At 35.0% G+C, this 17,014-nt stretch overlaps 1 long non-coding RNA gene across 1 annotated transcript in view; it reads left to right on the top strand.

The window, feature by feature from the left end:
* The window catches only part of LOC149422684 (uncharacterized), a 147,797-nt gene that overhangs the window by 105,721 nt on the left and 25,062 nt on the right, over positions 1-17,014 (top strand). Inside the window, exon 4 of the long non-coding RNA XR_016302436.1 lies at positions 11,381-11,459. This is a non-coding gene — a long non-coding RNA (uncharacterized LOC149422684). The remainder of the gene's footprint in view (positions 1-11,380; positions 11,460-17,014) is intronic.

Here is a 17,014-nt window from a genome sequence, read left to right as displayed (position 1 = left end):
TAACGAAGATGGAACAATCGACATCAAAATAAAACTGACTAATAAAATGAATGAATGAAACACAACGAATAACTGCAGTATTTGGTTCGTAAAAACAGGCAATGTGCAAAGCTAGGAACTTATATCGACCTGACAAGACATACCTATACCATATATAGTCTGTATCTGTAAACAAAGTTTAAAAAATAAATAAATATATTCCGTGGAAGAGAGTGCACAGTACTGCACAGCAGAGCATGACAGTTCCCAGCTGCAGCTGCCCGATTGTCCAATGCCCCGACTCGTGTTATCTCCTATCTGCTATGAGCTATGCTATCCGCAATCTCCCTCCACGTTCCCCGTGCATTTTGCTGTTTGACCGCCTCGAGAGCCCTTGACACAGTGAAACGAGAATATCTGGTTTACTTGATCCAGCCATTACCCCTGCAGAGTGTGGGCTGCTTCCTCGTATGTCTTGTGCGCAATTCTAGTACATCCGTAGATGAGAACTGGAATTTTCTTACAATCTATCACATCGGAAAGAGCTTTGGAAGCGTACATAGTTGCATTCTGATGGAGACAATGTCATTACTAGACCCGGACAACCTTCTTGTAACAAACTAATTAACTATCGTGGGTAACGAACATCCTCTTGGGTAAGCTGAGAGGATGGAATGCTATACTAATTTGTCTCGGCATATAAATATATTTTTTAAATTTCATGTTTAAAATTTCGGTTGACTATAGTTCCAGTGAGCCTTTTGGCTATAGGCCCATTGTGCTATCTCTCATTTCACCTCATTCCTTTGACAGTAACCCGGGCCCTTTGATAAAGATCACCAGGGTTTTCATTGGATATTTGGCTGTCTCCTTGTGTATGGCTATCACTGTGTCTTCACATGTAGTTGAGCCTTGTTCCCATCAATGCGGGACTTTGATACCATGGGTGAATTGGAATTTCTTCATCCTCTTCACATTTTCTGCATCCATTGGTGTTTTCCACTCCCAACAGCTGCATGTATACCATTGGCATTGTGGTGTAGTCCTACCAGTTGGCTCTTATCACTCGTTTTCAGATTCTTCACACATTCTCCGACTCAAGTTATCTAATCGCCCATTTGTCCAATCTTCGATTTAATTATCGTGGCTTACTGTTTTATATTCTGTCTATACTCTTTCTTTCTCTGCAAGTTCAACGTATCAATGCCTTTCAACAGGGTTAGTTTCAGAACTGCATTATAGCTGCTAATCTCTCTTCACTCGTCACTTCGTAATTATGCGTTTTAGTACTAGTAGGAATTGCTTGCTTTCTGGAAAGAGATCTTAAGATAGGATTGGTCGTGTGGGGTATAAGGTACCTTCCGGTAAGGTTAGGTCCGAAAGCTCACCCAGCCCAGATAAGTACCTAATAACTTTTAACGTTTGCATAAGAAAGCGGGCATTCCTACGCGAAGACGATAATTACAGTTTATCGGAGGATGAACAAGGAAAATTATTATTTTGCCTTTGTCGGCTTGTATAAGTGCTGACTCGTACTCCAGTTAGAGCGGGGAATATTACCTGGTATCGGGAATTACGAGTAGGTAGAATCGCAATTTGCATTAGATCCCCGTGTGATAGGGAGGTGTTCTTTTCTTTGTTTTATGGCTCTCGTAAATGCCGGCTTCGTTTTGTTCTTCCATTTACAAGCCATTTAACGATTAAATCTGTCTGCAAACCAAAACAGTTGTTGCTAAAAACATTTCGCGCAATTACTTGAAAAACATTTCTTTTGATTTTATTTATTCAATGAAACAATAAACAGTTTCCTTGCCACCCATGGTTTATTTTGGTTTCTTATTTCACCAATTGTAATTTATTAGCTAAAGATCCGCACGTGATTAACTTTTAAATCATTGGCATTGCCATGCATCACGTTCTGGCTGACAACTACCACGTAATTCCTATTATTTGTTTTTATTCAGCTTGCACACTAGATCTTGCAAACCAAGAACTGCGTTCTTAAGTTAGATGATTGAGCACATATAAAGATGAAAAGTGCATCATCATTGTAAGACCTTTTGCGATAACGCGAATTTTTACGCGCAATTCATTATTTTTACGCGAATTTCGAATATTTTAAAATAAAGTTTAATGTTAAATAATATTATGAAATGTGAGAGAAGTGAAAGTGTAAATGAGAGTAATATACACTCAAAATATAAATGTTAAGTTTGAATGGCAACTAACTGTCTTTAATTTTTCGAGTTTGTAAAAAAAATAATTTCGAAATCGAAAAAATAAAGGCGTTCCGCCAACGTCTTTACTGCGATCTACCAAAAGCTTTAGTTGAAAAATACCACCGCTTTTCTATTTTAAATTCAACAAAAATAACGCGAATTTCGCCAAAAAATAACGCGAAATTTTCCGTTCCCTAATTCATAAGTCACGTAAATTTCGAAGTCGTTAAATGCCGTCTTCCATCATTCTTCACATCGATTATCTATTGGGTAGGTAATCATCTTGTATTTCTGGTTCGTTCTATTACGAAGATCTGCCCAAGGTATTTTGAGAATGCGCCAATCGTATACACTTCTGTCTTCCATTACTAACATTGTTAAAATGATAAATATGCAAGCGCAAAGCATTCATTTAAAAATATATATACGTCCTTATCAATGTGATTCAGCGCACAATGGCGGGGAATTTATTGAGGTTCACATTTGAGGTGGTAATTTCATTCATAAGTCTGCGTTCTCACTCCCAGTTCATTAAGTCATCTCTGTCTTCCATACAAGTGCGATGCGACTGGCGGACCTACTTGCAGCGAGACGAGATCATTTCCTGCAAATACCTACACAAGTGTTGATACATTCATAAAGTTACAAACAAAGATCTTAACCCTCCCGCACCGCAATTTTAATTTAATTTTAAATTTAAAAAAAAATACTGTTTTTGTGTAATTTTCTTAAACTGGCAATAACGTTAAAAATGTGTGAAAAATTTAATGTTTATTATTCTAACTCTGGTCATCGAAATAAAAATGTGTAATTTTATTAATTTCATACACGATTATTTAATTTAAAAAAAAAAAACATATAAACCTCACATTTCTAAATGGTTCTTACTGGCTACAATGTTATTATGATATAGAAAACACGCTATACAAGTTATCCAATTATTATTATTACTATAACGCTTCTGACGTCAGTGATTGTTACCGACGTTGGTCGACGTGACGTCAACAATGTCATATTCACGAACAAAACCGAAGAAGCAAATCAAAAAGGGTACATTTTAAATTCAACGTAAAACAAAAATTAAAATGTTGTCAATGGTGTAATTTTTTTCGACAGTAAATAAATACTGTGGAGCACCCGATTTAGAGAACTTTCTAGTAAAACATTTTTATTATTATTTTAAATATAGTATTTGAAAAATCAATTTAAATCTGCAATTTTTAACGTTAGAGTCATTATTATTATTATTATTCACTAACCTCCCCACATCCTGGAATAAAGAATTTATTATTATTATTATTATTAACTATAGATTTAACTTTAAATTAATAAGTTTCAAATATGTAGTTACTAAGTCACCACACATTTGATCATGATCATCGCCACAAAAGTCGCAATTGACCGGAGAAGGTGGGACTAGGGCATCCCCAATTTGGATTGTTTTGCGGTGCTGTAAGAAGTGCGGAGACGAAAGAGATGCGAAACGGAAAGGTTAATGAGTAGTAACTTTTCGTTTTTTTAATGACGGTCTTCAATCATGGCCATATGCAGACTATTCTACAAAAAACACTTATTTTATTTATTGTTTATTTTCTTATTTATGTAATTATTTTAAAACGCCATTTTGTAAAATCACCACCGAAGTTATTGAACTTTGGTAGTTATTCTTAAATTAAAATGTGAGATTGACAAAATGACTCAAAATAATAAGGCCCCAATAGCTAAGTGAGTGTTTGTTAAAACTGATTTTCTGGGTTCGATCTCCAGTTATAACCGTTACCTTTTTTGTGTCTTGTTCCGTTTCATTTAGATTGATTAATATTATCTTCTTCGATGATTAAATGTTATAATAATCTAATTAATAATCAACAACATCGACATAAAATGAAAATATATAAGTCCTCTTTTACCTAACTCCAACCCAAACTACGCTTTAAAGCATCGATATTTTGGTCGAAGTCAAAGAGATGAACTTAACAACCCAACTTGATTCAAACGTGTTGCGCTTATAAAAACGTAAGCGATTCCTGAGAAGATCGTTTTATGTGTGGCAAAAGTGTTGTCGTAATTTGTTGTGTAACGTAGTTGTTTTGCTAGAAAGAAATGTAAGAATTTTATCAAATATTACTTTAATCGATACGCCGTCTTGAAGTTTATTTTTAAGGAAAACGACTGCAAATCAACAAAAGGGAAAAAAAACAATGCTACTTCCGATCTTTTGATTGCAAGAAAAAAGCACTTTATTTTTGATAAATATTTTCTTGAATCAATATTTTTGGTTTCGGTTAAAACGCGCTTTCAAGATTGGTCGATGTCCAACGATGATCAAATATTATTTTTTACATTTGTAATAAGTTTTATTGTATAATTTGTGTAAGTTTCGGTCATTTAGGGTTAGCCGTCTTAAACGGCACATGTGCGTTGTGCGCCGGCATGAGAAACTTTCCCGTCCGTGGTCTACACGGGAAGTTGTGTGCGGGGGGGAAAGGAGCGGGGAAAGGTAAAAAAAACTAAGCCAGTCAACCAGCCAACCAAACAACTGTACCAAGGATTAACCACTGAAGATTACACTGACTACAATTACGATTAGTGGATTATTATTTTACTGACAAATTGTTCATTATTAAACATAACATTACATAGATGGAAAAAAAAACAGAGATCACTGCGAAATGAGCGCACTCAATATGCAAGACAAAATGTATTAATTTTTTTTTGACATTTTAAGAACACTGCAAGATATATCTAAATGTAATAATAGATATATTTTCTTAGTCCTCCTCACTAGGAGAACCTGTGCTGTGGTGAATTTGGTTTTGTGTAGATGGATTACAGCGACTCCAATAGTTCAGCTTTCAGGTTTGAATAAAGAATTTTTAGTAGGTAACTTTATTTACGTTTTTTAGCTCAGCAAACGTCAATAGACGGACTGCGGTCCGAATCCGGATCGCCAAAATATCTTAAGATTTTAAGCTCTTTTTGAATTTTATTATTTAATTTCAGCGTCGCATAATTGTCAGCATTTGTGGTTTTACTTTATGTAGAACTTTTTTGGCCTACTTTGCTGTTCTTCTGGTCTGGCTTTAATGTATTTTAAGGGTTTCCGTTAAATGTTAAAAAGAAAAAATACAGATAAAAAATATTTGTAATTTATTAAGAATCTCTCCAAATTACACGTAATCCAATCGAAAACGGAATTGCAACCCCTTAAACGAATGATTGATAGGTTATAAATATTTTTTAGTAAAATAAGAAGTACTATCACGTTGACAGAATATTTGTTTATAAAAATCGTAATATTTCCGCATTTCGTCATTGTATATTATCAAGGGAAATGCAGGTGCATGAACACATGTTCCGATGTGTAAATATACTAAAAGTTTATCGTGAAACGGCCTGCAATCCCGTTTTTAACCATATTACCAATAATTTGAAGAAGTTTTTAATAAATTTTAAATACTTATTTTTCTCCGTGTAGACGTTTTAAACAAGGATGCAACTACAACAAAATTAATTGTATATTTTTTTACTCTAAGAATAAGTTTGACATCCAATCCTCTTCTCAAATCCTTGGCCGGAGACGCGTTCATTATTATTAGTTCATGCCACACAACAACAATATTTAATAAGACAATAACACACACCAACACAGGCACACGGACACGGACACGTGACGTTTGCTTTACAACCTCTCAGCCTCTTCAATGGGGATTTCTTTTTTTGCCGCACCCACTCGCCCGAGATGATATTCAAACAAACCTTATGAATGGCGGTAGTGGGTGACTCGAAACAACCATTAAATTGATGCTTCAATTATTTTATTTTAGTCCATAATGTTGCAACCAAATCGGGGCTTGAAAAAAATCAGCAATCCCAATCAAATAAAAGTAAAATTTTTGTATATTGTATGTTATTTCATATGTAATTATTATATTACAGAAAGTACGTGGAGAAAAATGAGTATTGCTATTTTATTAAGAATCTCTTCAAATTATTCGTTATCAGGTTAAAAACGGGATTGCAGGCCCTTTACGAATGAATTGATAAGTTTACTGATAAACTTTTAGTAAAATACGATGTCGGAACACGTGTTCATAAAAATTTAAATATTTTATTATCAAGGCAAATGCAGGTGAATTAACACGTGTTCAGATATATTCAAAATTTACTAAAAGTTTACTAGGAAACGGCCTGTATCCCGTTTTTAAATAAGCAATACTTTTTTTCTCCGTGTATATTATTTGCGGCACTTCAGATTTGTGTCACGCTATATCCATTATTTGGAATCCAAACGTTGCTAGAAATGTATTTACCGGTGTTTAGTGACTAGATCTAAATAGCCAAATCAATATCAACGTTCTTCTTCCCCATCTCCTTCCTATCGCAACTTCTTTCTGTTTCCAGACAAATCCCTATTGGTACAGGAAGGATTAAACAATATTTCGATCGTTGGTCCTCCTGCAAAGTTAACCATATCAAAATGCAAGGGGATTGAACCCTGACCGACGAAATGTTTGGAAAAACCCTCTCAATCTCTCCAGTGACTTTAACCGGGTCAATTCGTCTTGAAGTGTCGGAGACTCGATGGGATAATGAAGGCGGAGGAAGTGACCGATCGCGTGCCGCAACTTGCTTCGGTACATCCGGTGGCTCGGTACCTTCACTTCCGTTGTCTTGGTACCGCGCTTCCGGTATCTCGGTACCTACTTGGTACCCCACTTCCGGCCGCCTACACACCTACACTATAATGACCCTTCTCATGCCGGCAGCGGCGGTTCTTTGCCGTTATTATCTTCTGCGTGTTCTGCCTCTTGCCTTGCCTTGCCTTGCCTTGCCTTGCCTTGCCTTGCGCGAACCACTTGCCATTACAATCGAACCGTTATTACGATATCCTCGCATAATGAAGGGGTTATATTCTGAGAAATCATTCGATTTTTGTATGCATAGAATCACCGAAGAATTTCTTCAGACAACTAATTTCATTTGCCTGTCTGGAAGTCGAAATGTTATAAAAATAATTATAATGTTTGGAATATTTTTATATCGCAATTTTTGTTACCGCAATATATATAACATTTCAAAAATGCTCTATCTTGTAAACTGTAGACTAGACAAACCATTATAATAAGTTATGCTAACAGATTGCATCTACCGGTTCGTCGATCACTGATGCAAAACTATATGTACACGTTTGACCAATGAACGTGATGCTGCATTACATTGTACTTAATGTATTATTATTTATTTATATTCTGTGCAGGCAGTTAATATACAGGAATATACTTACCTGCGAGGTCACTTGAGATTAATACTGTTTATTGTTTATCAGAGAAATTGAAATACAGTTTGCACACTGAGGACTGTTGGAAACACATTTAATTGAACATCATATTATTTAATTCTGCTTTTATTTTAATAATACATATTATGTATTTATATTCTTTAATGAATGTGTTTGGGAAAGGAAAATTATTTTTTATGATGGACGGTTCAACAATACTACGATTTGATTAGAATCTATCTTCCTAATTGTGATTTAACAATCAATAATTATAATTCAATAACTTGTATAGCGATGTTTATATAAATTACGTAAATTGGCGAAATTTTCTTTCAAATCGATAGGTGTAGATCGCACTTATTATAAAATATGTGTTTTATGCATAATGACGTTAACTTATATGTATAGCATATTTCGTTATTTTATCATATTTGCATGGCAGGTAGGGCCAAATAATTAACAAGCAAAATAATGGCCAAATTTTCCTCTAAATTTCGAAAAATTGAATTTTTTAATAGCCTGTATTTTATAATTTAAAACATAAATAAATGAAATAGCTCACGTCGTACTTGATATTTGTTGTGCTTTTTTTTCTGAAAAAAAAATCATTTCTTTGAGTATTTTGGACTAAAATTCAAAAATTAATCTTTGTATCAAAAGTTAGTTTGAAATAAAGTCGTCGATAGAGAAGTGGACAGGACGCTCTGATAGATAGCCGTTCAATTTATCAGTTCGTTACTAACATCTGGTACTGGGTACTGTCTTATTTCATTTTCAATACTTATGCCAGTTATGCTGTTGTATATACCTAAATCCTAAGGTTTTAAAGTAAGCTTTTTAAAATAAATACATTTTTGACACTGGCTGTTCAATTGTTCACGTTAATTGTCCCGAAAGCAGCAGTAATAAAAAAAACTTCCCGCCGACAGTAAAAGCTTCCGTGGAACATTGAACGCTTCAAAGGATGTTGTGAGGATTATTGCAGAGGGAACTAGAGGTGCGAGGCAGATGTTGTCAAACGTACTAGAATAAGTAGTACCTAAGTAGTCTGATCTAAATGGGGTGGTTGATCCTAATTGACTGAGATTTTAGCTTTATGTAGCGTACATTGCAGGAACACTGAACACCTCGAAGGATGTTGTGTAAAATCTCGCAAAGGGCTTTAGAAGTGCCAGGCAGATGTTGTCAAATGTAGTAGAGGAAGTAAGTAAATAGTAAGTAGCCTCGCTCTAAATTAGGTACTTGATCCTGATGACTGGGGCTTTAGCTTTATGATGCCTGCAGAAACACTGTCACTTTAAAGGATGTTGTAAGGATCCTTGGTGAGGGCATTATAGGCGCAAGTCAGATGTCAAATGCGTTAAAGTAAGTAAGTAAAGTAGTAAGTAAGCCTAGCTCTCAATGAGGTAGTTGATCCTAATGACTGGGGCTTTAGTTTTATGAGGCGTACAGGCCGTACACCGCCGCGGGCCATGAGAATTGAAAAGATTGGTGTATATTATTTGTCGGTCCGTTAATTTTTCAGCGTATGTTCCCTCCGAAGGTATTATGTAAATGAATACGATTTTAATAATGTAAGAGATATTTTGATACGACCGCTTTTATCGTTATTTAAGTCCGACATAATAGAAATTGACCATCAAGTTGTTTTATATCACATGCCTGCTTTCAAATGGTTTTAATTGACCGGTTTCACGAGACGGTGGGTAGTTCCTAGTTCCTACGGTACCTACCTGCTCTGGTACCTACCCACACCCGCACTTCTTGCTCACCTGACGTGCATTGTGCACCTTCGAGATCTTTTGTCTGTGAAAACTCCGGAAAGTTAATAATTACAAGACAGTAAAGATGTCGGGTTGTGGACCCCTGATATTATATCTAGTGTATGGTACTGCCATTGAGTAGTTGTTTTCTTCTACAAACGTATTTACGCTTTCGGTATCTGCTCTGGATTCTGTGTTGTCTTTTGAATAACTTACGTCAAATTTGGTGTTTCAAAGCTCATTTCTCTGTTACGAAATATCTGAAGATGTGTGATACATATTTATATTTCAATTTACGTAATGACGTAACCTGTAATATGTAACAAACAGTTTACACAAAAATTACTGTTACATACATTAAGCTCATTCCAAAGTTGAATGAGGACATAAGGAACTGAAGAAAAGAACTTAACAGGCAGAAATAAGTGACTAGGTATCAGAATGTCTATATGTAGGTTTGTGTTAGTGCCTTCGAACTAGAAGTTATAGAATTGCAATCTAAAGGGTGATAGATCCATCGTCGCCTCTTAATATTTCTCACAAACCCCACATGTAACAGAAAGAGAAGTTACAACGCGGCTCTCGTGAATTCCATACCTAAGAGTATTTCCGGTCGAGCCTAGGACTGTGAATGTTGTTCAGACATCAATGAAGCGGCCTGTAGGGACGTTTATTTCTATTTTGGATGCATAATATATATTTCTATTTTGGATGCAACAGGAAGACCCCCTTCCGTTTAGCATCATCTGGAGATGATTGTGCGCCGGGCACGCAGCACGCCACGCGCACGTGGGTGCATGCATGTGCACGTGGTGGCGCGTGGAGAGGCGGGTTCGCGTGGGGTAGATGTGACGTATCAGCCACTTCGAATCACATTTCTAGACATCCACTTCCGGAGACGAACGGCCGGCGAATTCCAAGTGAAATATAATGATTTCGGCAAGCAACCGGCAGTTAAAAAATACTAATCTAATATATTATCAAAGGACAGATGCAATTTTTTTTCTCTTCTTACCTCGTTCATGTTAGAATAGAATGCCACTGTCACTGGTAAAATACGAAAGAAAGTATTACTGAAATACGCAATCAAATGAAATTATCGTGTCTTCATTCAACTTTTGGTTGTAAAAACAATTTCCTATTTTCTTTTTGGAATAAAATTTAATCAATGAAGACAATATTATCGACTCTTAAACGAAAATATGAAACAAAAAAATCATGAGATGGGACCCAGAACCTTAGCCTTTCCGGGGTTCTCTAACCACTGAGCTAATTCTTAACTGTATCATACTTCGATTAAGAACTACCAACATGATTGCAAGATTCTTCCCAAAGAAAATGCAATCTATAGATTAGACCCCCGGTAAGGCTAAGTTCCTGAGTTCAATTCCTAGATGCGAACGTATCTTTTTTATCTCATTTTCTGTTTCTAATTTACAAAGCCTGATAGTCGCTAATATTGTCTTTGATGATTGAATGTACCTATTTTCTTTTTATATGTGTAATATAATGTACTATTTTATAAAAACTCCATAAATTAACTAAGGAAGTAAGCACTGATAATGGTATTTCTTGCAACTTGTGTCAAATTGCTAACTACAAGTACTTGCGATGTGTCGAAATTAAATGATTATCTAAGTAATTAATACACGGCCTCCGTGGTCGAGGGTCCAAATCCCGGCGTGCGCAAGTAAATTTTTATTATTTCACAATTTATTCCGTTCCGGAGTGAAATATACTTTCAGTATCGCCTTGGTGTAGGTCCACCAATTGAAACGTTGCTTGAAATGTCTTTAGCCGTATTTGGTGACCAGCTTTTAATAGCCAGGTACTTCCCCACCTTCCTCTACCCTATCTCCTTCCTCTACACACTACCTTCAGCCTCACAACGTACCCCAATTAGGGATGCCATAGTTTCACTGGCCCCAGACGGGAACAATTGAAACTCTTGATTCACATAATTTTGTTTATAACTATCGCATAATGAATATTATACCTTGTTCAATATTTATCAAGCCTTCACTTTGCTGCACAACTGCAATCTAATATTTATATTTTTCACATTGTTTGTACCTACTAAATTCCTTACAGAAAAATTACAGAATTGTGTTCTCATAAAATTCCTTTGTCTTTTACAGATCGTCAATAAATCCACGGAATCCAGTATTTGATTTGAATCAATACTTCATTGATGAGTGAACCCCTATATATTTCTCGGTAAGTCTAATCTTTTCAAATTTTGTTAAATAAAATAATTACGGATCGTATATCCTATATCCGTATAAAAAATCCGAAATATATTAAAATGCCATTCTCTTTTGCGTTTCACTTCTACAAATAAATATATCAAAGTTCCAGGGTATCATGACCGCCAAGTAGGTGTGTTTATTTACTCGAATCGTCTGTCGTCTTTATTTGGGTGTACGGAGCACATTTTGCGCGCGAACGCTGAGAGCTTCCTTATTCAAAACGATCCACTTCCTGTCTCTCCCCCACTCCCCCCCACCCACACCATTCACTTCACCTCCCATGCACAATTCCCTCGCGCGTGACGTCACATCCCATTCATAATACTAACCGACTGTGGTACACAAACTCACACACACATTAATGAGGTCAGTTCATGTAAATACTTACATTTTTCGCTTATAACTTTATGGTCGCCTGGTAAAAAAGGTTCGTATTCGTATGATTTTCATAAATTTTCGTGTTATTTTAGATTTTTAGAACCTTGAGTCAAGAAATCGCACCTCGCTGATTTCTTCATTTATCAATGGAAGTCATTCATCATTCATAACCCACAACGCATAACCTTGATTTCGATGATGTTGAATGATTTTCACTATCTATCTACTCAATATCCCTATCAGCTTCGATCGTAATGGCATGAAGCACTGGACAGATTATCACTAGAAGTGTAATTTATACCTAATTATATATTGTTGTCGCCAAAGACATTCAAATTAATAGATGAGCCAACCAGTGAAAGGGGCATATAGCATATTGCGCGTCCCAACTACATACAGGCAACTCGCATTGTATAATCACCATTCGGTCCTCGAAATTAAAATCACCTATAAGAATGACTAGTCCTTTTTACAATGGCTCGCAAATTACTGGCTGCGTAAAAACCTAACTACATGTACTATCCCAAATCGGGTAAACTTTACTTTTATTTCATTTTGTTACATTGTAGTGTGTTATAATTTACCCACCTCATACATTATTAGCGTCCCTACTCCAGGCGATTCGTTTAAGAACGAATATCCAGATCCTGCGTAGAAAAGTCCCACAGTGCGCTGTAAACCTTTATACTTTAGACTAATGTCAGAGTTTAATCAAAGCATTCTTGAACCCATGGTGCCAAAAATATAGTCACGTGGTTTGCCTCCAGCTCTTTCAAATGATACCCGGATTTCATGGTAGGGCAAGATTAATAATTTGGATGTGTACGAATGTCACCAATCTACATAAAACCTTTTTATCTGCACAAGAAAGAATTTCGTTATTTGAAAATGTGTGATAAATATTTCAGAACAAGCCCTCAACATACATCTGCAGTTTTGTCTCTTCAATTACATATAAACTTCACTGATACTACTAAATATCGGCTCAAAGATTTTATTCTTATCTGTCGTTTATCTGTAGTTTTTTTGTACAGTTCCTTTTTAAAAATCCTAGAGAAGAAAGCCGCTTGCAGATAACTGGCAGTAATAGATAGCAATGCGCATAGCCGGAAAAGGAAGACATTGACAATGACACAAGTCAACAAACTTTGTGCATAGCATTATGAGTTTTTTGACTCCTGTAAAAAATCTGAGCCATATCGGTAACGTATACTAAATATAGACGCCCCATCCTTAAATGCGCACGTGTTCTGGAACGGTGGTACTGCGAGACATGCTTTCTTAGGCTTGCTTAGATAATATTACAATATTATTTAATTTATCAACGTGCATATATATATGACACAATATCACCATATGAATGTCCCACCTGGCCATGATGGAATAAAATGTGGTAGAAATGTAGGGAACGAAAAACGATGGGTGATGATTGGAAGACAGATCTGCTCAGAAAACATGTACTTACTTAAAACATATTTCATTTTCGAATGCAACCTGCAAAGAATTGCATTACAAGAGAGCTATTGATATTTGTTAGAAAAGTCTTTAATTTTTTTAAGTTAGAACCTTCTGACAAGCCATGTGGAAGGTTTAATGCACCACCTTTTTTAATACTGTATTATAATTAAATAAGCTAAAAACAAAAACAAGAAATGAATATATACTTGTTAAAAAAATTCTGTAATACAATAATTAAGCTTAGTTTTTGTGTGTGGTGGGAGTTGTTATAGATATTTGTTTATGTATGTGTTAGAATTTTCAGTTTAAATTTTCGGTGTGTTTTTTAAGGTGAAATTAATATTTGTTATTTATATTTCTGAAACTTTCAAAAACAATAAATAATTGAATAAATTATTTATTGTTTTTGTTTTCGTGTTTTTGATTTAACATTTTGGAGTTAAGAGGATTAATATTTAAAGTAAAATTTATTTAACTCTACTAGGAAGGCCCAGAAGAAAATAATGTTCTCTTATGATTATTATTATTATTATTACAAAATATTATTTTTATGTACACATTACATAGGTTTCAGTGACATTTATGGCATTCAAAAATTACATTTTAGAGAACTTTCTGACACGTACCTTCCTACCTAACTCAAATCCGACACTTCTGGTATTAACTCCCAGATATAAAATAAAGTGCCTACATTAACAGTTATAGATGATAGAGATTTGTGTTGCGTCAAGAATAAATCTTAAATTAACATTATACATGTTCAAATATGCTGATATCTGGAAAGGATTTTATCATGAAATACCCGTTGAAAAAATAAATGAATATGTCCCTCAAATGTTTTATTATGTTAATTTTTGTCAATGTTGCCAACAGAAAATGTTCTACGAACAATTAATTCATAAAAGCGAATACAAATAGTTCTTGGAATAGCAATTGGCAAAGTCTAATATTTTCATGTAAATACAAGATAACAAGACATGGAAACATTACACTTTTTTGGTTCTCTGAAAGTCTTGAAAGAAATATTTTGAAAAAAAAAAAAAAAAAAAACCCTTGACATTTCGGTTAATATAATATTGTACGTTACCGTTTCGACCTTAGAAGGCACGGTTATACCTATAAAAAGTCGCTTCTTATTTCAAATTTAATAAAAAAATGTTATTATTAGGTAGGTAGTTACTACAGGGTTTTCCATAAGAGGTGTTATTTTGATATTCAATCGTAAAAGATCAATGGTTTCTTTGCTTGTGTGTAAACGTTGTCCAGATCAATACCATCCGATTCCGGCTATAAAAAATCATTAATCATCTCTCGATAGCGCAATCCATTCACCGTAACTGTTGCTCCAGCCTCATTTTCGAAAAAGTAAGGTCCAATGACTCCGCCGGACCATAAACCGCACCAAACAGTCACACGTTGAGGATAGAGAGGCTTTTCAACAATAACTCTTGGTTTTTCCGAGCCCTAGATGCGACAATTTTGCTTGTTGACGAAGCCACCGAGGTGGAAATAGGCCTCATCACTCAAGATGATTTGCATTTGATTCACTCAAGTGAATTTTAATAATTTCAATGCGTTGTAGAAGCGTGTATCGTTCCATTTTTATTAAAGGCGTAGTTTCTTAAAGTTTCTTAGTTAAATGTCAAAAAAAGACAGCTTCAAAAGTAACATCTACCAAAATAGCGGGCTATTCAAAATAACACCTCTTATTGGAAAACCCTATATATATATTATATTTGTAAAGGAAGAATTTCTGAAAATCTAAATAAAATCATGTGGGTATTAAAATGTAAAAAAAAACAAACAAAAAACTCCAAAACTATTGAAAAAATTATTTTTTCGAAATACTTATTTTATTGTAAAAAAATCATATATAAGATTGTAGAAAACGCTATAAAGGCCTTAAAAAATAACGAATGTGTTCATCAACTATATTATCTTTCATTCCCTTATGTTCGCTAGACGCCCCTTAAACTTTAAATCCCTAGCGACTAGAAAGATAGGTGTTCGATTTTCAATTTTGCCATTAAATTTAATTCATATCCACAGACATAGGAATTAATAGACGAGAAGATAATGGCGAGGGGTAAAATCAACTGTTGAAGAACGAAGGGGGTGAAGCTGACTGTGATTCGTCAATAAATCAATCTGACAGTAAATAGGCATCTCGCATTATAATATCACCATTTACTTCTTAAAAGTAAAATCTGCTTTTGAATGAATAGACATTTTTACATGGGAGCGCAAATTACTCGCCACGTTATGAACAAATTTGCGAAGTCCAAATTCGGCAAAAAAATTCGGTTCTATTTTCAGAGTCGAATATTTCGTTTAAGTATTTAGTTAAGACACTTTTATAAATGTTCATAATTTACTTCCCAGCAACCAACCAGCTTTGATGAATAGACATTTTTACATGGGAGCGCAAATTACTCGCCACGTTATGAACAAATTTGCGAAGTCCAAATTCGGCAAAAAAATTCGGTTCTATTTTCAAAGTCGAATATTTCGTTTAAGTATTTAGTTAAGACACTTTTATAAATGTTCATAATTTACTTCCCAGCAACCAACCAGCTTTGTGTTTCGCGTCCAGACGTTTCTCGATGTGATAGTATATTATGCTTCTACAACTGATCCATATTATACGATGTGAATATGCTTAAAATAAAGTAAAATAATGCTTATATATGGAATGTAATACGACAATTGGGTTTATTCTCTTTTTCACATCTATTTTTACAAGTTTTCATAGCACAAGTCAACATTTTGCCGTGTTATTTCGTAAAATGAACCGATGATGCCTCGACCATAGTTCGCACAAGAATGATGACGTCACGTTTTCAAATTTCACTTGAGGCCATACGCGAGGACAGCCGGCTCCAATGGAACCGGTATGGGGAGTGGGGATAATACGCTTTTAATCACTTAGGGCAGGTCTACTAATATTCATATGTCTATGTTCATATCATTCCTAAAAAAATTATAACATATGAACCTCTTACTGCGGCTTAAAGTCAATGAATCTCCCTAGTTTTTACTATTTATCCCATATTTTTAGGTTCTATATAATTTTGTCACATTATGTCAAGTATGACAAACAAGTGGCTATATCAATAGTCGTAGAAGTTTTCAATGCCTTAGATAAAGGTCTAATACGTTACGTACTATTTCGACAAGCACTGAAATGGATACCTTGCTGTCGTTTATCGCCTGTCGCTTGTCTGTCAATGTCCCGTTCTTAGTTCTTATAGTCGTCCGTGAGGCCCGGTCCAATATGTGTTTAGACGCGATAAATTTAGTCTTTGACGTTAAAAAATAATATTTAAAATTTGGCTTGTTTTATGTTTTTGTTTGATAAACCGTTCTGCGCACCGACGCGTTCACACTCTCACGTATTGATACAGTTTTGTTTGATGGTCAAACGGGGGGCGATTCAAGTGCACAAGACAGTTTTTCCTTTACTTTATTAAAACAATATTACTTTTAAAATGTTAATAATGCAGAGTTCCAACTTTTCCCTGTCAGTCCTTATCTATGTTCATTGTGTTGTGAAATGATATCCTGAACTGAGTGGGAACGGAAAAAACACGGATTTTTGCTTCATTTCTTGCTTTATATAATACTATCTGACGTTACTCGGGGTTACTCGGGGTCTTAAATAGTTTGTAATTATGTTTGAGGTGGTGA

The sequence above is a fragment of the Hesperophylax consimilis genome, chromosome 7 (assembly GCF_061612785.1).
Source record: "Hesperophylax consimilis isolate HC1 chromosome 7, BYU_Hcon_1.0, whole genome shotgun sequence".
In the NCBI taxonomy this organism is placed as follows: domain Eukaryota; kingdom Metazoa; phylum Arthropoda; class Insecta; order Trichoptera; family Limnephilidae; genus Hesperophylax; species Hesperophylax consimilis.
Note: the sequence above shows the minus strand (reverse complement) of the source record. Positions and strands in the feature narration are given on the sequence as shown.